General features: G+C 46.0%; 1 pseudogene; it reads left to right on the forward strand.

The window, feature by feature from the left end:
- Positions 1–2,679: 2,679 nt before the first annotated feature.
- On the forward strand, positions 2,680–23,168 carry LOC127331535 (putative F-box/LRR-repeat protein At3g18150; annotated as a pseudogene).
- Positions 23,169–25,906: the final 2,738 nt, after the last annotated feature.

Genomic DNA, 25,906 nt, shown 5'->3' on the forward strand with positions numbered 1-25,906 from the left:
CTTCAAGCCAACGGCGGCCGAAGCCGTTGGCGGCGACGCCTTCTTGTTCTTGGTGGTCCATGGCGAGGGCGCATGTGCTGGAGAAGTTTTGGAGGAGATGGTGAGGGCGTCGGTGCCAGAGAAGTTTTGGAGGGCGTTAGCTGTAATGTCCGGCGAGGGAGCGGCGCGGAGGGTTTTATATGGTGCCGACGGGGCGTTGGCGAGCATTAACACCCCCGCTGAAGACGAGCAGGCGCTGTAGACGAGCAGCATTAACACCGACGCTGTGTTAGAGTTAATCTTGAGTTAATTAGTTTTTGTTCATTTGATCTAGGAAAGTGTCCACGTGCATGGAGTGCTAGACCTAGTCCCTGTGTGGATTAGCTGGCATGATATGCTAGTTCGAGTCGTAGTGAGTCCTTGTCCAAGTCAGTTTCGTGTTAGCTAGCTCTGTAAGTCCTGGCTGGTTTCGTAGTACTAGTTTAGGAGTTAGACTCCGGTTCAAATAGGTTTAGTTTGTCCTGGTCGGTTCGGCTGGCCGTGTATATATATATGCACGGCGGGGCTGCACTTTGTTATGTAAGTTGTATCGAGAAAACCAGAAAAACAATAAAGAGGAAAATTATAAGGTGCGAGACGCACCCTTGGCGATAAAGTTTTATCTTCGCGTGTGTTCATCTAGTTTCATGTAATCGATCTGTGGGCAAATTCCAACAATTGGTATCAGAGCGAGGTCGAAGATTTGATGCTACGCTTGCCCCGGGGAAGCGACCCGACTAGCGCCTCGGGGCAGGCGACCGTCGCTCGGCGGAGCGGCGGGCGATCGTCGTTCAATGGGGCGACACGGAGGAGACGACGGGGTGACGTCATCGGCAAGATGCTGGAGGTGGATGGATCATTGATGGGAGAGGTGGTGCCGAGGTGCGGTACCGGGAGTCTCGTCAAGATCGTCGTCCGGGAGTTTCATCAAGGTCGTCATCGAAGGAGTCCGATGAGTCAAAGAGTCAAGTGCACGTCTACACGTACGGTCATTGTCGTGTCAGTGAGTCGTCGTTGTGTCCAAGTGCTCGTCTCCGTGAAGATTTGTTGCAGTTGAAGCGCGTCAAGTGTGCGAGGTGTGCACGGTGTTCCGTGAGTTATGTCCATGTCCTCGTGGAGCGTCCTGGTTGCGGCCAGCAGGTTCGGTGCGATGCCGAAGGCGGACGGTGGTAGGGAAAGCTACCGTAAAGCGAGGAGGTGTGTGTGCAGTAGGAGGAGAAGCTACTGTGCGCAAGTACAAGAGGAGTATGGTGCGAACCGAGTGTGAGGACCGCAATAGCGCTGGCACATATGTGCGAACCGAGTGCGGGAGGCCGATCAATGGCGGTTGCAAAGCATAGCAGAGCAGAGGTGCATTGCATGTTTCCTACGTGGTCATACTGACTGTACGGACATGACAATGAAGACTATAAAGATGTGACGTGAAGCTGCGGGAGTCAAGATCGAGAGGTGTACAAGGAGATGACAAGTTAAGATTAGGAGGAGATTGTTAGAGTTAATCTTGAGTTAATTAGTTTTTGTTCATTTGATCTAGGAAAGTGTCCACGTGCATGGAGTGCTAGACCTAGTCCCTGTGTGGATTAGCTGGCATGATATGCTAGTTCGAGTCGTAGTGAGTCCTTGTCCAAGTCAGTTTCGTGTTAGCTAGCTCTGTAAGTCCTGGCTGGTTTCGTAGTACTAGTTTAGGAGTTAGACTCCGGTTCAAATAGGTTTAGTTTGTCCTGGTCGGTTCGGCTGGCCGTGTATATATATATGCACGGCGGGGCTGCACTTTGTTATGTAAGTTGTATCGAGAAAACCAGAAAAACAATAAAGAGGAAAATTATAAGGTGCGAGACGCACCCTTGGCGATAAAGTTTTATCTTCGCGTGTGTTCATCTAGTTTCATGTAATCGATCTGTGGGCAAATTCCAACACGCTGAAGGCGAGCAGGTGCTGGAGGCGAGCAGCCTTTGACGGGCGTGGAAGGCGAGGAGGAAGACTACTCCACCAACACGTTTCCTGCGTCTTCTTCCCGCATCGTTCCCGCCAACACACGGCGCGCCGGCACCCCGTTAGCCTCCCTTTCTACTGGGTTCGGCCTAAGGACGTCGGATGGATAGTTGGGCCGTGCCGGCTGAAAAACTATTTTGGGGGCCGCGGCTGGGTGTGATTTTTGACGCCGACACTCCCCAAGGCCTTTGGGGGAACGAGTGGAGATGTTATAAATCGTAAGGATGTTGTTTGTTTGAATCGATTTCGTCTCGGACAAATCGGTGACTCTCTGCTTATGGTTCTGGTCGGACTCGTCTGGAGCTAGCATTGTTTGCTGTCGCCTCCTAGTTCTCCTCTCTGAATAAAATTTAGACGATCGATCGCTTGAGAAATAGTAAAAAGAGGAGCACCTTGGTTCATGGCATCCTGGAATCGGGAGCAGGGTCGGAGGTTATTATCCGTGGAGTCAAATATTGTGCACGACCATGTAAGTTCTTTGCTAGCTTATTCTTTTGTTGATTTTGCTGTGCTATGCCTTCCATTTGCTGTTCAGCTACCCATGTGATTTCTAACTATGACATACAGATGATCTTACATACCAGAACAATAGCAGTGCAATGTTCTTTTTGAGAGATGACGCAGCTATTACTATGGATTCAATCTTAACATGTTCACTTAGCTGTATTGATGGAGGATGTATTATTGCTGCAGAAAGTAGAGGAAGAAGAAGATAGGCTCAGCGCGCTGACGGATGACATCTTAATCTCCATATTGGGGACAGTCGACCTTGCCACGGCAGCAAGAACTAGCGTGCTGTCGACGCGGTGGAGATACCTCCCCTGGTTACTTCCTGAGCTCAAACTTCATGTCAAGGAATTCCTTTGTTGCCCATGCCCAGGGGCTGCACAGCAGATCGATCAAGCAATGGCAGCTCTAACAAGAGCTACTAGCAGCTTGTTAGCTCAGCCCCGCAGGAAACAGATCATCACTAAGCTATGCCTTTAAGCTCTATCTCATGGGCAACTACTCGCGTAACATTGGCCTGCTAGTTAGCAATGCCATTGACAGCGAGATTGTAAAAGTATTGGAACTTGCAATCTTAAACGAGAAGGCCCCCAAAGACTCAAAAAACGAGGTTATGGTACAGCAAGCATGGGATGTGTGTGGATTTTTCAGTATGTATCCTAGTGTTCTTCGTTGCCTCACAAGGCTCCATCTACATAATGTTCGCCTTGCTGAATGGGATATGAATCACCTCCTGTTTGGCTGCTGCAAGCAACTGCTGCACCTTAGTCTGGACCACTGTGACACCGGGGATGGTTCTGTATGGAAGATCAATGCGCCAGATTCAACTCTCAGAGTTCTAGAAGTCTACTTGCCCTCATTGAGAAGAGCTGAGCTGCTCTGCCTTCCAAAACTAGAGCGTCTCCGTTGGCAGCACTGGGTGTATTATGAGGCTCCCGTTTTGGTTCTGTCCCATCGCTGAAGGAAATGTGCCTCCACTGTTCTGCGACTCTCCGCCACCAAGAGTTTAGTTTAAGCCAGGTTCTACATGGTGCCACAAACATACGTACTCTAACTTTAAGCTTTCAAGGAGAAAAGGTAACTTCAGTAGATAGTTGTTATATTGTGGTTGTGCTATTTCATAAAGTAGGATCAGGGCTAGGAATTTTCTAGTTTTGCTGGTTCATTCCTTGATCAAGTTATTTCCTTTTATTTATGATTTACATTTATCAGGAAGCATTCCATTACTTAGCAACTGACTATCCTAGTGCACACTAACTTGCCTCTGTGTACATACAATCTTTTTCAGTCTTACCTTTTCTTTATTTATTTTTATCATTAGATCTGGATGCAACCAGAAGGAGAACAACTCTGCACTGCATTCAATAGTCTAAAGAAGCTGTCTATTCATGGCATCTATGTGGAATTTGACCTTTTATGGATATTAAATCTCCTAGAAGCTGCTCCATCCGTTGAAATGTTTGATGTTGAGGTACTTGTATTCATTCTTTTTAACTTTTAATTGGAATATATTTAACTATCGATCTAAGAACACCAATGTACTTTAGAATAGGCTTAGGTGGGAATTCTACTATACCGTTTTTAATTTGGATGTTGGTGGTTGAATGCAGATGTTCTTTAATCCATGCCGTGAGGGTAACGAAGAAAGAATAAGATATTTTGGTGCTGAAAAAGTTAAACCTTCATGGAAGATGCCTAGGTTCATGAACTGTAACAAGTGGCAATTGAAAGAATTCCAGTTTGCTGGTTTCAGGCCCCAACTACAGCAACACTTGCTATTTGTGAGAAACGTGATGGATCGAGCTCAGTACTTGAAGTCGAGATATCATCAGCTGACATGGCTCTCCCGTATGAGACCCCAACCCTAACCTCTCCCGTACCCCACCCTCCGCCGCCGCCGCCGCCGGTAGCGCCGCCGGGGCAAAGTCCCTCGGGGCGTGGCGGCGGCGGGGGCCCTTCCTCGTCGCCTGCGTGAAGAACGGCGGCCGGATCCAACCTCCTCGATGCAAGGCGGAGCAGGCGCGCGTGGGATGGGCGACGTCGGCGGCGGCCCTCCTCCCGTCGGCTGTCCCCTGGCGGACCGGCCGGTGCGGTTGGGATGGGCGGCGCTGCGGTTTCCCTCCTCCCGTCGGCTTCCCGCAGCACTCCGGCAGGGGCTGGTGGTGGGCGGCGGCCAGGCCCTCGGTCAGCGCCATGCCATCCACCCCCGCCTCTTGTCGGTGCGTGGAGGCGATCTCGGGCTTCTTCCGCGACACGAGGGCGCCCGGGACAGCAGCCTTGGGTTTGACGGAGGAGGTGGCCTCTTCTTCGCCGGAGAGGGTCGGCCTGCGGTTGGTGGTGGTGGCTTGATCTATCATCGCCATCCGGCGGTGAGATGGAGGAGCATGGAAGCCGGCGATGGTGTCGCCGGTGGAGGGTTGGGTTGGCCAGCCCGGGATGGTTGCCGACGTGGGGGTCCGACCTGAATAAAGGCGGCGGTCCTAGGGCCTCTCTTGCGTGAAGAGGAGGACCTACCGGAGGCCTGGACTCGTGATCTGGCCGGAGGGTTGAGTTCCGGAAGGCTCCACCGGCGAATGTAACAGTGCTTTGCCTGGAGTTTGCTGGATCGGAGGTATTCGGTCATGCGCACCCATGCGTTTATTCCGACCGTTTGGTTCTGGAGGGAGCGGCGCGAAGCTCTTTTTCTGTGTTGACATCAAGTGACTATGGATCCATGATGAAAGTCGGAAGAAGAGAATTTCATGAAGACCGGAGGGGAGGACTAGCTAAGGGAGGTTCAAGTCTCCACACTATTGAGGGGCTTGCTTGGTGTCCGAGCTTCACATCAGCGGTATGAAAGTGGGGGCGACATCACAGGTGAAGCGCAGAGTCCTAACTTTCAGGGTGAAAACCCAAGGTCTGGCCTTAACTGGTTGTGCCTGGCAGTGACCTTGGTGGAGGCATTGTTTTGAAAGCGGGGACTATCTTCAGGGTGAAAACCTAAGATCTTTGATCGGACGACGACGGTGTTTGAGCACTGTTTCCTTCTTGAAGGCGTCGTTTTTTGGAGAGTCTGTAATTCAGGTGTTGTCATGGCGGTGGATGTATTGCTGTTGTTAGGCCCGAGATACTATAGCGGGACTTTATTTCTTAGTTTTTTTTTTTTTGGCTATGTGCATCCGTAGTGCCATTAGGGTGGTGCGTTGTTGCAGAGGCTGGGTGTAATTGGTATCTCTTAATATTAATATATTCCCTTTATCGAAAAAAAAGTACTTGAAGTCGGTTATTCTGACAAACGGTTTAGTGTCATGCAAGCGCTGCGAGGCAATGGTTACAATACTTCCCCCTGTAGGAGGCGTCTTTCCAACAAACAGGGATGAGCAATAATTAGTAGCAAAGCAACTTAGGGACAAGGTCTCGTCCTCGGCACGGATAATATTTCGTAGTGTTGGTTCAACATTTATATTGTAATAATCTATTTCTATATATATATATACATATATATATACCTCATTAATATTATTATACACACACACACACTACTAGCAAATATGTCCGTGTGCTGCTACAGATTGGATTCTATGGAATATTCTTTAGGAGATGGAGAATTTTATTACTGGAAATCAATGCCGTCAAGAATTAAGGTCGCGGGTTTTTCTGTGCTTTGCACCTTGGAGCATATAAGCAGAAGAGTACAACTTGAAAAAGTAGTGAGTAAGGACATATGGTGCTTTGTAAAATAACGAACTGAGATCCTTAAATTTGAAATATAAGTGTAATCTTTTATAAAGTGACGCTATTTTTTTATGGACAACTTAAGGTGAGCATGAATATGATTATGATTAGATCTTGAAAAAAATATTATGTTTTCTGTCTACTAATTTTTTAGTAAATTTGATTCCTTACTTTAAGCGAGTTCTTGATAAGAGGTAACGGCCAGCCAAATAATTGACATAACTAAAAAATTAAGGACTCTAATTTGGCCTAAGCCCTAATTCTACGCGCACGTCGAAGCCTACACACAACTCTGCATGGAAGTTGCGAGGATAAAAGTAGTTATTGGACCGGTAACTTAGCCATTTCTTTTGGAAAAATCATAAGTTTCCATGCAACCGTCGTTTTCAAAATCGTGTGATGAGATCGCGTTGCGCCGTGAGACTAAAATCTCACGTGCGCGCGATGTAAAATCCAAAAATTAAAACTTTCCTTATTTGAATCTAACCATGTCAATGGAGATAACTAGTGTACTAAGATTGTCAGTTATTGTACATTTCTTATTCGTTGACCACCTATAAATCTGTACCGATCCACAAAAAATATCGATTTTATTGTCTGAAGCAATCTTCATCACGGAACTGAAAAGATGTGAAACTTTGAACTGGATATTCGTCTTTCCAGCGGGTGTGAGGATGGATCAAAAAAAAAAAACGTTTTGGTGGGACGGACGAATCAGACAAGTACGACCAAATTTTTTGACGTATTGAGGGTGTGGAGAATAGGAAATATTTTTAGTCTTTGTATAAGTATAGTAGATATATCCTGAATTTCCGTTGAAATTTTACCTTATTATACTCACATGTTAAACTAACTAGTTGAATGCCCGTGCGTTGCTACGGATCATCCAAATAATTCTCCATCAGACATATAAAATTTAATGGCGACATCATCTAGCTAAGAAAGAGCATGCAATTTGGGTTAATTAAACAGGCATGCCTTGGTTCTATCATCTTTTCTCATTTTCCACCTTCTCCTTTCTGTTCATCCCCTATTCATTTGCACTCTCGCACTATGGTGCCTCCATCCATCTATCAGGTATATTCTTTTCATCTGAATAGCACTTTGAACATGTCATTGATTCTACCAAATACCAATATCATATGTCATCCACGTGACATTTTAAATCCAAAGATCCAACAGTGCTTCAAAAATATCACATATATCATAATTTCTCACTTTTTCCATCAGCATGGTATTGTGACCACCATTATGTAAATTTATAGGCAAATGTAACAAAAAAAGATTTGGAATTAAAAATTCTATTAACCGAATAAAGAGGCAGCCATGGTTTTCCAAAGATGCTATAGAGAAAGACGTAAGATACATTTCTAGCATCAATCCAATAAAAAACATTATTTTACAAACCAATTTAAGCAATTATTTTTGAACTATGCCGCACCCTTTCTTCACTGGATAGTGCTCGCTCGCTCTCACACAGGCACAATACCATTTTGGATTTTTGGCGCCCTTCTCCAAGTGCCATATCTCTAATCTTTTGCAGCAATTTACAAATTTTTGCAGAGTAATTTCAGGTAAACCCTCTTGGAAAGATGATACCATTAGATCAAAATGATTTAACTTTCGTGCATGTCACTGAAACAATTCAAATATAAATGAAATTAAACATACATTGGCAATATACTTGCAACAAGAATCAAATACAACTATTGAGGTTAATCAGTGTGCCCAAACTATCTATGTTAGTGCAATTTTTAAATTCAACAGGGAGTCATATGTTTTGTCACTCCTCTGATCCAACCAACCAGGGTCAACATTCTAGTATCATTTAAAAAATGTTAATCAAGATGATGTAATCACTGTCACGTCAAGAACTCTTGTTGACCTAGTGAATATACTATTAATGGTCTTCATAAGCCATAACAATTTTCGTAGATTTCTCTTGCTTCAGGATTACCGGCGTAAGTTTCAAGGCGCAAGTAGAACATAAGGAATTACATGCAGATATGTCATCTTTAGAAACACAAAAAACATGTAAATTGACTTAATTATGGAGATAGTTTTGCTTACATAGCTTAGGCTTTTATCAGGTGACGTAGCAAATTTACAAACCCCATGGATTAACTAATTCAGTTTGTCGGACCAAGTCTGCGACAACATGAGCACATGACGCTATTGCTTTATTCTGTTAGTGCTAAAAATAGTAAACACAACACAGTAAAGAAGAATCGTTTATACTCTTTGAAGTGTGAAGAATCTGATTATCCATTAGTTGTCAATTTTGTAAGAAAACTAACAAAATGAATCATCTGGTAACCTGTTATTTAAGCATTGGATTGAACACCAATTAGACGTGTGACCGGGGAAAAGGAGTTTAGATCGTATGACCGGGCAAAAGGAGTTCAGATCGTATGACACTTACATAGTTACAATCTTGACTCCACGGATCCCTGTAGTCGACACGCCATGTGGTTGCGGCGCAAGGTTTTTCGGCTCCTCCTGTTAGTAGACAACAATCAACGAGGGACCAAGCTCCAGGAGTCCATGTTAAGGCCCACCACTTCAAGAGTCCAGAAAAATGTGGTGATCAATCATCATCCTTTAAATGTGGTGATCAATCAACATCCTTTAAATGTGGTGGTCAATGAGTAAAATGAAATGCACAAAGGACATCTACTTCAAAAATTCTAAGTAAACTTACAAGGCATTATAAGCAATAGTGCGTATTTGGGTTAAGCCCTTCAAGATTGCGCTGCAGGCGGATATGACATGATTTTGTTTCCGCCTCAGCAGGAACATTTGAGTTGGACAATATTACCTTACAGAAGGCAACCAATGCAGCTCATAATAATTAACCAAATATGTACAATGTTAACACCTTGACATACTGCCCCCGAGTGCTTCAACTGTACGCAGCACTGAAGCCCCGAAGAGAGTACACACATGAAGGGTGACCCAAGAGTTATGACATTGGAGTCGATTGCTTCAGACTTCTCATTTTGGAAAACGATAATATCCATTTATTAAAGAGCAGATAATGGTACAAAAACTACAACACTAAATTTGGTCACCTCATGCATGTTTATCATTATTGGGGTTCACCTCACAAACTAAGTGTGAAAGAATCTGCCACTACCGTGCAAGGACATTGGAAAACCAAAATTTAGATACAGGTAAATAAGAGAAGTGATCCATATTTGAAATTGCACCAACAGACAATGCATAAGAGAATAGTACAGCCACCTGATCTCAGCCGTAATATTCGACATCTTTTCCATAATCTCTTCTATCTTGGCCAAGCTTATGACCTTTCCCCACCTCGGTACACGCTTTACATCAGGGTCATGCTCATCATACATTTTCCGTGGCTGATGAATTAGTGAATTGTCTCGGCAATGAAGGAGTGTACACCTGAGTACAAGGAAATGGTCGCACAAAAAAACCGCTAAATAAAAAAGTACCTACGCACCCATTGACGAAAACAGATCTAACCATAAGAGTTATAGATGTCTATAGTTTACCTTGGTGTGCTGTACATTTCAAGAAGAAGGCATTATCTGGGTCTTCGGGTCTTGTCATCATCCTTTTAGACTAAAACAGTTTGTAGAACAGTCTATACTTGCGCTGGTTGATGTGACAAACAAGAAATGCTTGAATTTCATTCAGCAAGTCGTTATATATATGACATGCATAGGTACTTTCTTTTGTGGAGAATGCAGTAGTTCGTTACAATATTGAGGATAGCATAGACGGTGTCGATCCTGCCCAAAAAACAATCAAACATACAGACTTAAAACTAAGGATCACAAAATCGTAGGAAAATCCAAGAGCGGGGTGTTCGGATAGAGCGGTAAAACATTTAGTAAAAATCCCTACAGCTCCTAGATTATTTTATGCTTGCATGGAGTAGGTGTCGGGTTTCTCATGGTTTTCACCTCCCGTATAGTAGGGAGTAATGCATGGATTGAATTTTTTTATTCAGCTCACCCTTCCATCAAGCCCTATCCACCGACGTCTGCCTCGGGCTTCCGCCCAAAAAATGAGCTCCGGGCAGATTTTTGCAATCCTATGGAATCGATAAGAACCAGCAACTTTACCTCTGGAATATTGTTCGCCTTTCCCTTGCCCCGAACAGGGCAGATTTTTGCAATCCTATGCATTCCAACAAAAATTCTCCATATTTTTTTCGAACCGAACGGGGCCTTACAGTAGTATTATGACTGATTTTTTTGCTTAGACGGGTGGTAGAAGGATGAGGATCGTGCAATGAAGGAAGGCGTCTTCCTGAAGCGTATTGTGATTGATTTGATTCGCGGCAACATGGCGACTTGCCTACTAATATTGTACGTGGTTGCCTAATTGACGTCGCTCCCCAGTCGCGTCCCCCAAATAAAATTTCGCAAATTTTAAACTTAACTAGATTCGATTAGATTCGTCCAAACTTACATAGATTCGAACGAAATTTGACTAACTTTAAACTAAACCTAATCTAGAACCACTTGCGGCGGCCGGAGGCGTCGTAGTACTGCTGGAAGTTGTACATGTCGTCGGTGACGACCTCCTGCTTGACGCGCTCGTCGACGGGATCGTCCTTCACCAAGCCGCTTGGTCCTGCCTCGCCGTCATCGGAGAGGTCCACCAGCGGCTTGCCGGAGTCGCGGATGGACATGGCGATCGCCGCGTCCAGGTCGCCCCTCCAGGCGTCCTTGTCGTCCATGGACGCCGAGAACGCCGCCCGCAGCCCTGGGCAGTCCTCGGGGTCGTCGCTGCTGGCGATGAGCCGCTGCTGCCGCTCGTACTCCGCCAGCAGCGCCGCCTTCGACGCTTCCTCCGGCTCCTCCTTCACCTCCGGCTTCGGGATGAGGAGGGCGCCGCCGCGCCTCCCTTGCTGCCGCTGCCGCCACGCCTCGTGTTGACGGGCGTCGCCGGCTCCTCCTTGACCTCCCGTTTGGGGACGGTGTAGGGCGCCGACCGGTACGACGAGGACGGCGTCGATCGCGCCGGTCCCGAGGAAGAAGAGTGCGAGGAGGACGAGTACGTCGTCCTCCTCGGCTGCCATTGAGGAGACGGCGGCGGCGACGACGGCATCTCCAGCCTTGAGCGCCGTTGCGGATGCCGCGGATGACGTTCTCGAGGGTGCGCCCCGGAACGCCCCAGAACAGGGCGCGGCCTTCCCTGTCCAGCTGTTGGGGCCGCCGACGAGGTTGTCGGTGCTGTGCATCTCGACGTCGTACTTCGCCAGGAAGTACGTCATCCACCAGGCGTCGTTGTCGTTGACCGCCCATGTCGGATCCAACCGCTCCTCGGCGGTGAGTTGAGCCTGACGGGCCTTGATGGCGTCCCTCCATTGGTCCGTGCGCGGCTTCGGCGGCGGCGGAACGCCAATGCCGTTCACGGCCATCTTCCAGCCGCCGCTGCTTGGCAGCCGCATGTCCGGCGGGACTGGATACCGGGCATGGTACAGCGCCCACGCCTCCGCCACGGTGAGGCTGCCGCGGCCGAAGCCGTTCGCCGCGGCGATCTTGCGGGAGGACGAGCTCGACATTTTTTGAGCGGCGAGGAGAAGATCTGGGAGGGGGAGGCGGCGGCGACGAGAAGGATTATGAGCGGCGAGAACTGCAGGGCGTCTTAAAACAGCGGCGGCAGCGGGTGGTTGCATGCAATAACTCCGGCGCGGACGGCCACGCGGCCATGCACGACGAGACGCGTCCCTGCGTTGCCTGGGAAAACAGGGACGCCATTAACGTCGCTTGACCAAAGGTAGGCGACGGGGTTTTAGCCTTCCGTCCCGCTGATGGGTCGGGCCCGCGTCGGTTCGCCTCGCTTTTCGTTGTGTCCGGCGTCCCCGGTGCATCCCCTGTGGGACGGGGACGGGCTCGGGGCGCCGGACACCGTATCGGGCCGCGCCGGACAAAAATGGGCGTTGGGGGACGCAGCTGGAACACATTTTCTGTCCGGCGCGCCCCAAGTCCCTTTGGGGGACGGTTTGGGGGACGCGGCTGGAGATGCTCTAAATCTCCAGAATATGTATGCCCTCCTTGCAGATGAAGTTTGACTTCTCCGTAGGAAATTAGATTGGGGCGACGATGCCGAAAGTGCGGGCATGCGGCAGCGGTAATGACCATGCTGGCGACAACCTCTCGCTTGAGATGTGCGCCGTGATGGAGACGGCTCCATGGTGTTTCCGAAGGCACTTACTTATGTCCATCCATGGTCAGAGTACCCACGACTAGGGCGCTTGTGGGCGCGGTGGCCGTAGTAGAGGACGGCCTTGGCCAGGCATCACCCTTTCATGTGTCCAAGTACCTAGCGGCGGTACCAACGGACACGACGTTGCTCATGTCGTGCATTCATATTGGGTGTGCGGTGTGCACCAATCGATGGCAACGATGATGGAACATGACATGCAATTTTCTCATTTATGTTGTCTCAGATCCGCAACACGTACCTGCTCCGGTTCGCAGCAATAGCATGCCCTAAATTGCGGTTCAGTTTATCTCAGCCCTCTCATCTTTTTCTTCCTGATACAGTTTTCTCTCTTTTATGGTGCTCTTTTCAAATTGGTTTCGGGACTTTCCGATGGCAGCACTGGATGCCCAAATGTGGTTTGTGCGAGATCACCGAGTGGATGAAAGACATGTGCATGACAAGGAGGCAACATGCGCGGCCGCACACGAGAAACTAGCCTCCACGTGTGGTGACGAGGAAGGCCGCACCTATGCGGACGTGCACACAAAACAACGATGTGATGCGCTGACGAGGAAGGATGAACAAGCGAGCCAACAAGGTGACGCGCATGGAAAGCAGGTCAATTTTTGCTGCATGCATGAACGGATGGAAAGGAGTGTTCCCGGTACATGTGGACGTAGCGATATCCGTCCTTGGTCATAGTACCCATGATGAGAGTGCTTGTGGGTGGTAGCAGTGATGACCCACAAGTATAGGGGATCGCAACAGTCTTCGAGGGAAGTAAAACCCAAATTTATTGATTCGACACAAGGGGAGGTAAAGAATACTTATAAGCCTTAACAACTGAGTTGTCAATTCAGCTGCACCTGGAAAAGCACTAGCAACAGGGGTGATGTGAAAGTAGCAGTGATATGAGAGCAATAATAACAGTAACACAGCAGTAGTAGTAGTAATATGAGAGCAATGGTACCAGAAAATAGTTGACATGTAGAACGAGTATATGATGATGAAAGATGGACCGGGGTTCCCAGCTATCTACACTAGTGGTAACTCTCCAATAACAAGTGTTGGGTGAACAAATTACAGTTGGGCAATTGATAGGATCGATAAGGCATTAAGAAAGAACATCAATTCATTAATCACATATTTAGTCGTACGTGCTCGCAATGAGAAACTTGCACAACATCTATTGTCCTACCAGCCGGTGGCAGCCGGGCCTCAAGGGAATCTACTGGATATTAAGGTACTCCTTTTAATAGAGCACCGGAGCAAAGCATTAACACTCCGTGAAAACATGTGTCCCTCACATCACCGCCATCCCCTCCGGTTGTCCTGATTTCTGTCACTTCGGGGCCTTTGGTTCCGGACAGTGACATGTGCATACAACTTGTAGATACAATCTAAGCAATAATTATAAAGCTCAAATCTAAGATCATGCCACTCGGGCCCTAGTGACAAGCATTAAGCATAACAAGATTGCAGCAACAATAACTTCACAAACTTTATAGATAGACTAATCATAATGTATCATCCATCGGATCCCAACAAACACAACACCGATTACATCAGATGAATCTCAATCATGTAAGGCAGCTCATGAGATCATTGTATTGAAGTACATGGGGGAGAGAATACCAACTAGCTACAGCTAGAACCCGTAGTCCATGGGGGAACTACTCACGGAGCATGATGGAGGCGATGGCGTTGATGGAGATGGCTTCCGGGGGCACTTCCCCGTCCCGGCAGGGTGCCGGGACAGAGACTTCTGTCCCCCGAATTGGAGTTTCGCGATGGCGGCGGCGCCCCTGGAGTCTTTCTGGAGTTTCGTCTTGTGGTCCGGTGTTTTTAGGTCGAAAGGGGTTAAATAGGCGAAGAGGCGGCGCAGGAGGGCTGACAGGGTGGCCTCCTCATAGGGGGGCGCGGCCTGGGGCTAGCCCGCGCGGCCCACCCTCCTGGTGGCCCCCTGGCTCTCCTCCGACTCTTCTTCGGTGTTCTGGATGCTTCCGGGAAAAATAAGATCTTTGGCGTTGATTTCGTCCAATTCCGAGAATATTGCCCGAACAGCCTTTCTGGAACCAAAAACAGCAGAAAACAGGAACTGGCACTGTGGCATCTTGTTAATAGGTTAGTTCCGGAAAACGCATAAAAACATCATAAAGTGCAAGCAAAACATGTAAGTATTGTCATAAAACAAGCATGGAACGACAGAAATTATGGATACGTTGGAGACGTATCAGCATCCCCAAGCTTAGTTCTGCTCGTCCCGAGCAGGTAAAACGATAACAAAGATAATTTCTGAAGTGACATGCTACTTACATAACCTTGATCATACTATTACAAAGCATATGAAATGAATGAAGTGACTCAAGGCAATGATCTATAGTTGCTAACAAGTAGATAACATATAGCAAAACTTTTCATGGAGAGTACTTTCAAGACAAGCATCAAAAGTCTTGCACAAGAGTTAACTCATAAAGCAATAGATTCAAAGTAAAGGCATCGAAGCAACACAAAGGAGGATATAAGTTTCAGCGGTTGCTTTCAACTTTCAACATGTATATCTCATGGATATTGTCAACATAGAGTAATATGATGAACGCAAATATGCAAGTATGTAAGAATCAATGCACAGTTGATACAAGTGTTTGCTTCTAAGATGGAAGGAAGTAGGTAAACTGACTCAACATAAAGTAAAAGAATGGCCCTTCTACGAGGGAAGCATCGATTGCTATATTTGTGCTAGAGCTTTGGTTTTGAAAACATATAGAGAGCATAAAAGTAAAATTTTGAGAGGTGTTTGTTGTTGTCAACGAATGGTAGTGGGTACACTAACTACCTCATCAACCAGACTTTCAAGAGCGGCTCCCATGAAGGACGTTATCTCTACCAGCAAGGTAGATCATCCCTCTTCTCTTTTGTTTACACATGTACTTTAGTTTAGTTTTTCTTTATTTATGGATGACACTCCTCCCAACCTTTTGCTTACACAAGCCATGGCTAATCCGAATCCTCGGGTGCCTTCCAACATTCACATACCATGGAGGAGTGTCTATTTGCAAAATTAAGTTGCTTACTGATGAATCAGAGCAAAACATGTGAAGAGAATTATTAATGAAAGTTAATTAATTGGGGCTGGGAACCCCATTGCCAGCTCTTTTTGCAAAATTATTGGATAAGCGGATGTGCCACTAGTCCATTGTGAAAGTCTGTCAAAAGTAAATGACAAGGTTGAAAGCTAAACACCACATACTTCCTCATGAGCTATGAAACATTAACACAAATTGAGAAGCATTTTGAATTATTTAAAGGTAGCACTCAAGCAATTTACTTTGGAATGGCAGGAAATACCACATAGTAGGTAGGTATGGTGGACACAAATGGCATAGGTTTTGGCTCAAGGTTTTTGGATGCACGAGAAGTATTCCCTCTCAGTACAAGGTTTAGGCTAGCAAGGTTGTTTGAAGCAAACACAAGTATGAACCGGTACAGCAAAACTTACATAAGAACATTTTGCAAGCATTATAATACTCTACACTGTCTTCCTTGTTGCTCAAACACTTTTACCAGAAAATATCTAGACCTTAAGAGAGATCAATTATGCAAACCAATTTTTAACAAGCTTTACGGTAGTTCTCCACTAATAGGTTTAAACTACATGCAAAAACTTATGATCTACTTGAGAGCTCAAAACAATTGCCAAGTATCAAATTATCCAAGACATATGAGGCATTTTCTGTTTTCAACCAAATATAAATAAGTGCAATAGCTTCCAACTTTTATCATTGAACATTAAAAGTAAAACGAAGAACACGAGTGTTCATATGAAAAAGCGGAGCGTGTCTCTCTCCCACACAAGGATTGCTAGGATCCGTCTTTATTCAAACACAAACAAAAATAAAAGCACATAGACGCTCCAAGTAAAGCACATAAGATGTGACCGAATAAAAATATAGTTTCAGGGGAGGAACCTGATAAGTTGATGAAGAAGGGGATGCCTTGGGCATCCCCAAGCTTAGACGCTTGAGTCTTCTTGAAATATGCAGGGATGAACCACGGGGGCATCCCCAAGCTTAGACTTTTCACTCTTCTTGATCATATATCATCCTCCTCTCTTGACCCTTGAAAACTTCCTTCACACCAAACTTCTCATAAACTTCATTAGAGGGGTTAGTACTCAAAAAAAACTTGAATCCACCTTGGTCCTGTAGTGGCACATTGCAAGAACTCAATAAAACATTAGCTACAGCTCTCCACGTCTAGAAAGCCTCACATAAAGTCCACAAGAGACAATGCAAAAAACAGAGACAGAATCTGCCAAAACAGAACAGCCAGTAAACACGAATTTTAAAATGGTACTTCCGTTGCTCAAATCAGAAAACTCAAAACTAATGAAAGTTGCGTACATATCTGAGGATCACGCACGTAAATTGGCAGATTTTTCTGAGTTTCCTACAGAGAAATAAGCCCAGATCCGTGACAGATAGAAATCTGTTTCTGCGCAGAAATCCAAATCTAGTATCAACCTTCGATTAGAGGCTTCACTTGGCACAACAAAACACAAAACTAAGATAAGGAGAGGTTGCTACAGTAGTAAACAACTTCCAAGACACAAATATAAAACAAATTACTGTAGCAAAATAACACATGGGTTATCTCCCAAGAAGTTCTTTCTTTATAGCCGTTAAGATGGGCTCAGCAGTTTTAATGATGCACTCGCAAGAAATAGTATTTGAAGAAAAAGAGAGCATCAAGAAGAAAATCCAAAACACATTTAAGTCTAACATGCTTCCTATGCAAAGGAATCTTGTAAATAAACAAGTTCATGAAAAGTGAAGTAACAAGCATAGGAAGATAAAACAAGTGTAACTTCAAAATTTTAAGCATATAGAGAGGTGTTTTAGTACCATGCAAATTTCTACAACCATATTTTCCTCTCTCATAATAATTTTCAGTAGCTTCATGAATAAACTCAACAATATAACTATCACATGCAGCATACTTTTCATGATCCACAAACACATAATTTTTATCAAGTTCAAGAATAGTGGAATTAAAACTTTCAAACTTACTTTTATTAATAATATAACAAGGTAGGTGATCAATCTCAATAGATATAGGACTCATAGAATAAGTCAAGAACTCTCCAATCCCATTTTCATTAGTAGTACAATTAATATTATCAAGTAACATAGGACCATCATCTAGAGCTTTATCATAAACATTTGCTAAGCAAAATTCTTTAGTACCATGCATTTCGACATTAGGAACAAACAAAGCATTATCATAAGATTCATCAAAGTAGCATGGATTATCATATATAACAGCAGCATAATCATTCTCACAAGTATTACTCATAGGTATTATTTCAAGAGAATCCACAGGAACATAACATTCAACCTCTTCCGGTAAGCATGGAGGACAATCAAATAGTGTAAGAGATAAAGAGTTACTCTCATTAGAAGGTTGACATGGGTAGCTAATCCATTCTTCCTCCTTTTGTTCGTCGCTCTCTTCTTCTTTTTCATCCAATGAGCTTTCAAGTTCATCAATTTCCTCCTCTTTTTCATCCAATGAGCTTTCAGGTTCATCAATTTCTTCTTCCACCGGTTCCTGCAAATTGTGAGTGCATTCTTGTGCATTAATGTGTCTCTCTTTATAATCAAGGATATAAGGATTCCTACTGTAGCATTCTATGCAAGAATTAAGGATAGTAGAGACATAATCTTTAAGACCCTTACAAACAACACAAGTTTCATAATTCTCAACCATGAAGGATTCTATCTCGGAGGCTCCCATAAATAAGACAAATTGTTCTACCTCTTCGAACCCATAATGAATATAGCAATTCCGATTATAGTTCTTAATTAAAAATTCCTCACTAAAGCCACATTGAAATTTAAGATGTTTAGTATCCTGTTGAGAGCAACAGTTTATATTATGGCGTTCAAGCAAGATTTCAGCAATTGTATTTAATTTTTCTATCATAGCACTCATTATTTTACCAGCTCTTGATTCTCTATAATTATTATAACATTCTATAAGCTCCAAGTAGGTTGTTGGTTCTCCCATAACGGCAGTTTTTAATTTTTAGGTTTTTCAAATTTTTATGGATTTTCGGGTATATAGGGAAAATAAAACAAGACAAAAATAAACTAGACAAAAGTAAACTAAGCAAAGTAAAACTAGAAAGAAATAAACTAAGCACAAATAAACTAGCAATACAAAATAAAATAAAAGCAGAGAGAGAGGTAGAGTGTACTCCCCAGGTGAACTTATGAGTAGAGCTATGCCTCCCCGGCAACGGCGCCAGAAAATAGTCTTGATGACCCACAAGTATAGGGGATCGCAACAGTCTTCGAGGGAAGTAAAACCCAAATTTATTGATTCGACACAAGGGGAGGTAAAGAATACTTATAAGCCTTAACAACTGAGTTGTCAATTCAGCTGCACCTGGAAAAGCACTAGCAACAGGGGTGATGTGAAAGTAGCAGTGATATGAGAGCAATAATAACAGTAACACAGCAGTAGTAGTAGTAATATGAGAGCAATGGTACCAGAAAATAGTTGACATGTAGAACGAGTATATGATGATGAAAGATGGACCGGGGTTCCCAGCTATCTACACTAGTGGTAACTCTCCAATAACAAGTGTTGGGTGAACAAATTACAGTTGGGCAATTGATAGGATTGATAAGGCATTAAGAAAGAACATCAATTCATTAATCATGTAGGCATGTTTTCCATATTTAGTCGTACGTGCTCGCAATGAGAAACTTGCACAACATCTATTGTCCTACCAGCCGGTGGCAGCCGGGCCTCAAGGGAATCTACTGGATATTAAGGTACTCCTTTTAATAGAGCACCGGAGCAAAGCATTAACACTCCGTGAAAACATGTGTCCCTCACATCACCGCCATCCCCTCCGGTTGTCCCGATTTCTGTCACTTCGGGGCCTTTGGTTCCGGACAGTGACATGTGCATACAACTTGTAGATACAATCTAAGCAATAATTATAAAGCTCAAATCTAAGATCATGCCACTCGGGCCCTAGTGACAAGCATTAAGCATAACAAGATTGCAGCAACAATAACTTCACAAACTTTATAGATAGACTAATCATAATGTATCATCCATCGGATCCCAACAAACACAACACCGATTACATCAGATGAATCTCAATCATGTAAGGCAGCTCATGAGATCATTGTATTGAAGTACATGGGGGAGAGAATACCAACTAGCTACAGCTAGAACCCGTAGTCCATGGGGGAACTACTCACGGAGCATGATGGAGGCGATGGCGTTGATGGAGATGGCTTCCGGGGGCACTTCCCCGTCCCGGCAGGGTGCCGGGACAGAGGCTTCTGTCCCCCGAATTGGAGTTTCGCGATGGCGGCGGCGCCCCTGGAGTCTTTCTGGAGTTTCGTCTTGTGGTCCGGTGTTTTTAGGTCGAAAGGGGTTAAATAGGCGAAGAGGCGGCGCAGGAGGGCTGACAGGGTGGCCTCCTCATAGGGGGGCGCGGCCTGGGGCTAGCCCGCGCGGTCCACCCTCCTGGTGGCCCCCTGGCTCTCCTCCGACTCTTCTTCGGTGTTCTGGATGCTTCCGGGAAAAATAAGATCTTTGGCGTTGATTTCGTCCAATTCCGAGAATATTGCCCGAACAGCCTTTCTGGAACCAAAAACAGCAGAAAACAGGAACTGGCACTGTGGCATCTTGTTAATAGGTTAGTTCCGGAAAACGCATAAAAACATCATAAAGTGCAAGCAAAACATGTAAGTATTGTCATAAAACAAGCATGGAACGACAGAAATTATGGATACGTTGGAGACGTATCAAGCAGCAGTAGAGGATGATCTGGGCAAGGTATCGCCCTTCCCTGTGTCCAAGTACCCAACGGCGGTAGCAACGGACACGGCGTCGCTCATGGCGTGCATTCATAGTGGGCTTTCCGCTTGCACACGTCCATGGCAACGATGACGGAACACGACGCATAATCTTCTCATTTATGTCGCTTCAGATCCACAACATGCGCATGGTCCGATCCGCAACAATTGCATGCCCTAAATTGTGGTTCAGTTAATCATTTCTGCTCTCTCATCTTTTACTTCCTGCATACAATTTCCTCTCTTTTATGTTGCATTTTTTAAATTGGTTTAGCGGACTTTCTGATGGCAGCACTGGATGCCCAAGTGTGGTATGTGCGATATCTTCGAGTGGATATGAAACACATGTGCAGGACAAGGAGGCAACATGCACGTCCGCACACGAGAAACTGACCTCCACGTGTGGCGACAAAGAAGGATGCACCTACGAGGTGACACGCATGCCAAGCAGGTCAATTTTAGGTGCATGCATGGACAAATGAAAAGAAGTGTTCCCACCATGTCGGCAGGTCAGATGAGATCTAGAGAACACAAACCCGTACTCATCAACAATATAAGTTGATATGACCGCAGTATCACACGAGTCACTATAAAAAGGTGTTGTGCACCGGCACATACTTTTTTAGACCCCCCCTCCCCCAAGTTATTTTGCTCTCAATTGCTAGGGCGAATGTACACGATGATATGGTTGTGTCTGCTTTGGTAAAAAGAGATTACATGATGCTCTATGCTTTTATATTTATTTGAGTGTTCTTTCTTGGTTTACACGATTCGTTAATATCTAATTTAGGTTATTAAAATGGTAAGATAACGAGGGTATAATGGAAAAGTAATTTTGAATTCGGTGATTGATCAGAAGAAAGAAGGACAAGACCTTGCAGCTGGTGGAGCTATGAAGCCGTCACGTCACACGTTCATTATTTATCACTAAGTTAGAACTTCTAACGTGAGATATATATCATTGTCTTATTTTATGTTGTATACTCCTCCATTGTAATTCATATACACATGTACTACCACTAGAAAATATGTGAATACCTATTTATACGTGTGAATGCTTTTGTCATTAGTAAATGTTTTGTGAGGGTTTCTATATTTAAAACCAGCAACATCAATTAGCTTTCAGAAAACCGGGGAGTATCACCTAGATTGGCATCATAGAAATAGCAAAGAGACCAAGCTTTTGGTCAGCTTCATAGCTATCTTCATGCAAAGGCCAAATCTTGTTTAACTAAATAAAACCCATAACAAATCTTCTTTAACTAAATAAAACCCATAACATCCTCGTCTTGTATTAGAAAATTAATTAGGACATGTCGTCTTTATTTACATAGATAAATTCAACAAACCATTACGAATGGGTTGGGTGTCATTGACAACCGCTTGCGTTGGGCATCGAAATTGTGTAATATTTGTTGTTGAAGATGTTGAGTGCTTGGTGACCGGTGAGGAAGGTGCTAAGTCCAATGTCTATTTATTGTGTTCTTGTCCTTTTCCATTTTAAAATGGTCGTGTTTTTTAACTCATGCTTCTTCTTGGATGTTCTTTGACATGCCATACATAATATAAGAAATGCTTGAATTTCATTCAGCAAGTCGTTATATATATGACATGCATAGGTACTTTCTTTTGTGGAGAATGCAGTAGTTCGTTACAATATTGAGGATAGCATAGACGGTGTCGATCCTGCCCAAAAAACAATCAAACATACAGACTTAAAACTAAGGATCACAAAATCGTAGGAAAATCCAAGAGCGGGGTGTTCGGATAGAGCGGTAAAACATTTAGTAAAAATCCCTACAGCTCCTAGATTATTTTATGCTTGCATGGAGTAGGTGTCGGGTTTCTCATGGTTTTCACCTCCCGTATAGTAGGGAGTAACGCATGGATTGAATTTTTTTATTCAGCTCACCCTTCCATCAAGCCCTATCCACCTACGTCTGCCTCGGGCTTCCGCCCAAAAAATGAGCTCCGGGCAGATTTTTGCATCCTATGGAATCGATAAGAACCAGCAACTTTACCTCTCGAATATTGTTCGCCTTTCCCTTGCCACGAACAGGGCAGATTTTTGCAATCCTATGCATTCCAACAAAAATTCTCCATATTTTTTTCGAATCGAACGGGGCCTTACAGTAGTATTATGACTGATTTTTTTGCTTAGACGGGTGGTAGAAGGATGAGGATCGTGCAATGAAGGAAGGTGTCTTCTTGAAGCGTATTGTGATTGATTTGATTCGCGGCAACATGGCGACTTGCCTACTAATATTGTACGTGGTTGCCTAATTGACTTGCCTACTTATATTTTGATGTACGTGGCGGCTGGGAAGGAGAACCTAGAGCATAATTGATGTTACCAAATTTTAATGTACGTACGTGATTGCCTAATTATCTCCGGCCAAGTCTGGAGCATAGTTGATGTTACCATATTTTGATGTACGTGATTGAGGAGAACACAGCTTGAGATATTGTGACTGATTTTTATACCATACTTGGGGTGTGATTTGATCGGACGAAGCTGAGATAGAGAGAATAGATTAGAGGCTCCGGATTGTTTTAATGACGACCACCAAAGTGCGTTGAGTGTCAAACGACCAACTCCCATTTAATAGTAAAGATTTTGTGACGAGCTATATCCTTGAGAAACAAACCAGTACAATTTTATATGCTAATATATACCATTTTATATTTGATGTATAAGATTGTCGTGATCAATATTTTTTTCAGAGATGCGCAAAATCTGGTTCAGTGCTCCGGACAACACCTGTGCAGCATCTTCGTCAAGTTCCATCGGGCTCAATCGCGCACAGCTATCTCGGCATTGACAAGTTCGCCTCCCATGGCAGAAGTGGGACAAAACAATATTGACTACTTTTAACTTATTTTATCTTTACTATTAAATTGGAGTTGGTCGTTTGACCCTCAACGCGTTTGATAGTCGTTATTGAAAGCATCATGTCCGACCAATCAATCCTGCGATCTACACTTCGTCCGATCAAGGTATCAATCGTGGCATATCAATTAATTAGGAAAGATATATTTCCTTGCTTGACAAAAGAAAACCCCATATAGCCATCTCATGAGCAAACAGATTGGAACGGATCCCATCTTTTTTGTTTAGGCAGATCTCTCCATAAAAAAACGGTATGTGATATCCTCTATCACTGATATCTCCAGAAATATTGGAATGAGATCAGTTCTTCCTATTAACGCGGTCACTCTGGGGGGTCCAACATTAAGCGATGTATCTCCAAAAATATTTGGACGGTGATTTCGCTGCATTAGAGCATCTCCAACAGGCGCTCTAAACTTGGCGCTGTAAAAATCACTTTAGAGCGCGCTCTATCCATGTTTTGTGCGCGAGGGCATATTCACCTCCAACAGAAGCTCTAAACCTTGGAGCTGTAAAAATCTGTACTTGTTTCTGCGCGCGACGGATACAGCGCGCTCTTTCCGGCGTTGTAGATATAGTGCACGACATAGCGCTTTTGCCCCAAGCTGTATTTTACAGCGCGGGATAGAGCACTTGCTGGAGCATAATTTTGCGCCCGCGCGCTAAACTAGCCGCTTTTTTGGATACAGCGCGGGATAGAGCGCCTGTTGGAGATGCTCTTAAGAGCATCTCCAGTCGCGTCCCCCAAACCGCGCCGGATTGAGCGTTTGGGGGACGTGTTTCGTTCGTGCCGTGTTTGGGTTGGGGGGGGGGGGGGGTCGCGATGTATCTCCAAAAATATTTGGACGTGATTTCGCTGCATTAAGAGCATCTCCAGTCGCGTCGCACTAACCGCGCCGGATTGAGCGTTTGGGGGACGTGTTTTGTTTGTGCCGCGTTTGGGAGACGTCGCTCCCCAGTCGCGTCCCCCAAACAAAATTTCGCAAATTTTAAACTTAACTAGATTCGATTAGATTCGTCCAAACTTATATAGATTCGAACGAAATTTGACTAACTTTAAACTAAACCTAATCTAGAACCACTTGCGGCGGCCGGAGGCGTCGTAGTACTGCTGGAAGTTGTACATGTCGTCGGTGACGACCTCCTGCTTGACGCGCTCGTCGACGGGCTCGTCCTTCACCAAGCCGCTTGGTCCTGCCTCGCCGTCGTCGGAGAGGTCCACCAGCGGCTTGCCGGAGTCGTGGATGGACATGGCGATCGCCGCGTCCAGGTCGCCCCTCCAGGCGTCCTTGTCGTCCATGGACGCCGAGAACGCCGCCCGCAGCCCTGGGAAGTCCTCGGGGTCGTCGCTGCTGGTGATGAGCCGCTGCTGCCGCTCGTACTCTGCCAGCAGCGCCGCCTTCGACGCTTCCTCCGGCTCCTCCTTCACCTCCGGCTTCGGGATGAGGAGGGCGCCGCCGCGCCTCCCTTGCTGCCGCTGCCGCCACGCCTCGTGTTGACGGGCGTCGTCGGCTCCTCCTTGACCTCCCGTTTGGGGACGGTGTAGGGCGCCGACCGGTACGACGAGGACGACGTCGATCGCGCCGGTCCCGAGGAAGAAGAGTGCGAGGAGGACGAGTACGTCGTCCTCCTCGGCTGCCATTGAGGAGACGGCGGCGGCGACGACGGCATCTCCAGCCTTGGAGCGCCGTTACGGATGCCGCGGATGACGTTCTCGAGGGTGCGCCCCGGAACGCCCCAGAACAGGGCGTGGCCTTCCCTGTTCCAGCTGTTGGGGCCGCCGACGAGGTTGTCGGTGATGTGCATCTCGATGTCGTACTTCGCCTGGAAGTACGTCGTCCACCAGGCGTCGTTGTCGTTGACCGCCCATGTCGGATCCAACCGCTCCTCGGCGGTGAGTTGAGCCCGACGGGCCTTGATGGCGTCCCTCCATTGGTCCGTGCGTGGCTTCGGCGGCGGCGGAATGCCAATGCCGTTCACGGCCATCTTCCAGCCGCCGCTGCTTGGCAGCCGCATGTCCGGCGGGACTGGATACCGGGCGTGGTACAGCGCCCACGCCTCCGCCACGGTGAGGCTGCCGCGGTCGAAGCCGTTTGCCGCGGCGATCTTGCGGGAGGACGAGCTCGACATTTTTTGAGCGGCGAGGAGAAGATCTGGGAGGGGGGAGGCGGCGGCGACGAGAAGGATTATGAGCGGCGAGAACTGCAGGGCGTCTTAAAACAGCGGCGGCAGCGGGTGGTTGCACGCAATAACTCCGGCGCGGACGGCCACGCGGCCATGCATGACGAGACGCGTCCCTGCGTCGCCTGGGAAAACAGGGACGCCATTAACGTCGCTTGACCAAAGGTAGGCGACGGGGTTTTAGCCTTCCGTACCGCTGACGGGTCGGGCCCGCGTCGGTTCGCCTCGCTTTTCGTTGTGTCCGGCGTCCCCGGTGCGTCCCCTGTGGGATGGGGACGGGCTCGGGGCGCCGGACACCGTATCGGGCCGCGCCGGGCAAAAATGGGCTTTGGGGGACGCGGCTGGAACGCATTTTCTGTCCGGCGTGCCCCAAATCCCTTTGGGGGACGGTTTGGGGGACGCGGCTGGAGATGCTCTAAATCTCCAGAATATGTATGCCCTCCTTGCAGATGAAGTTTGACTTCTCCGTAGGAAAGTAGATTGGGGCGACGATGCCGAAAGTGCGGGCAGGCGGCAGCGGTAATGACCATGC

This window comes from Lolium perenne, chromosome 2 (genome assembly GCF_019359855.2).
Source record: "Lolium perenne isolate Kyuss_39 chromosome 2, Kyuss_2.0, whole genome shotgun sequence".
Lineage (NCBI taxonomy): Eukaryota > Viridiplantae > Streptophyta > Magnoliopsida > Poales > Poaceae > Lolium > Lolium perenne.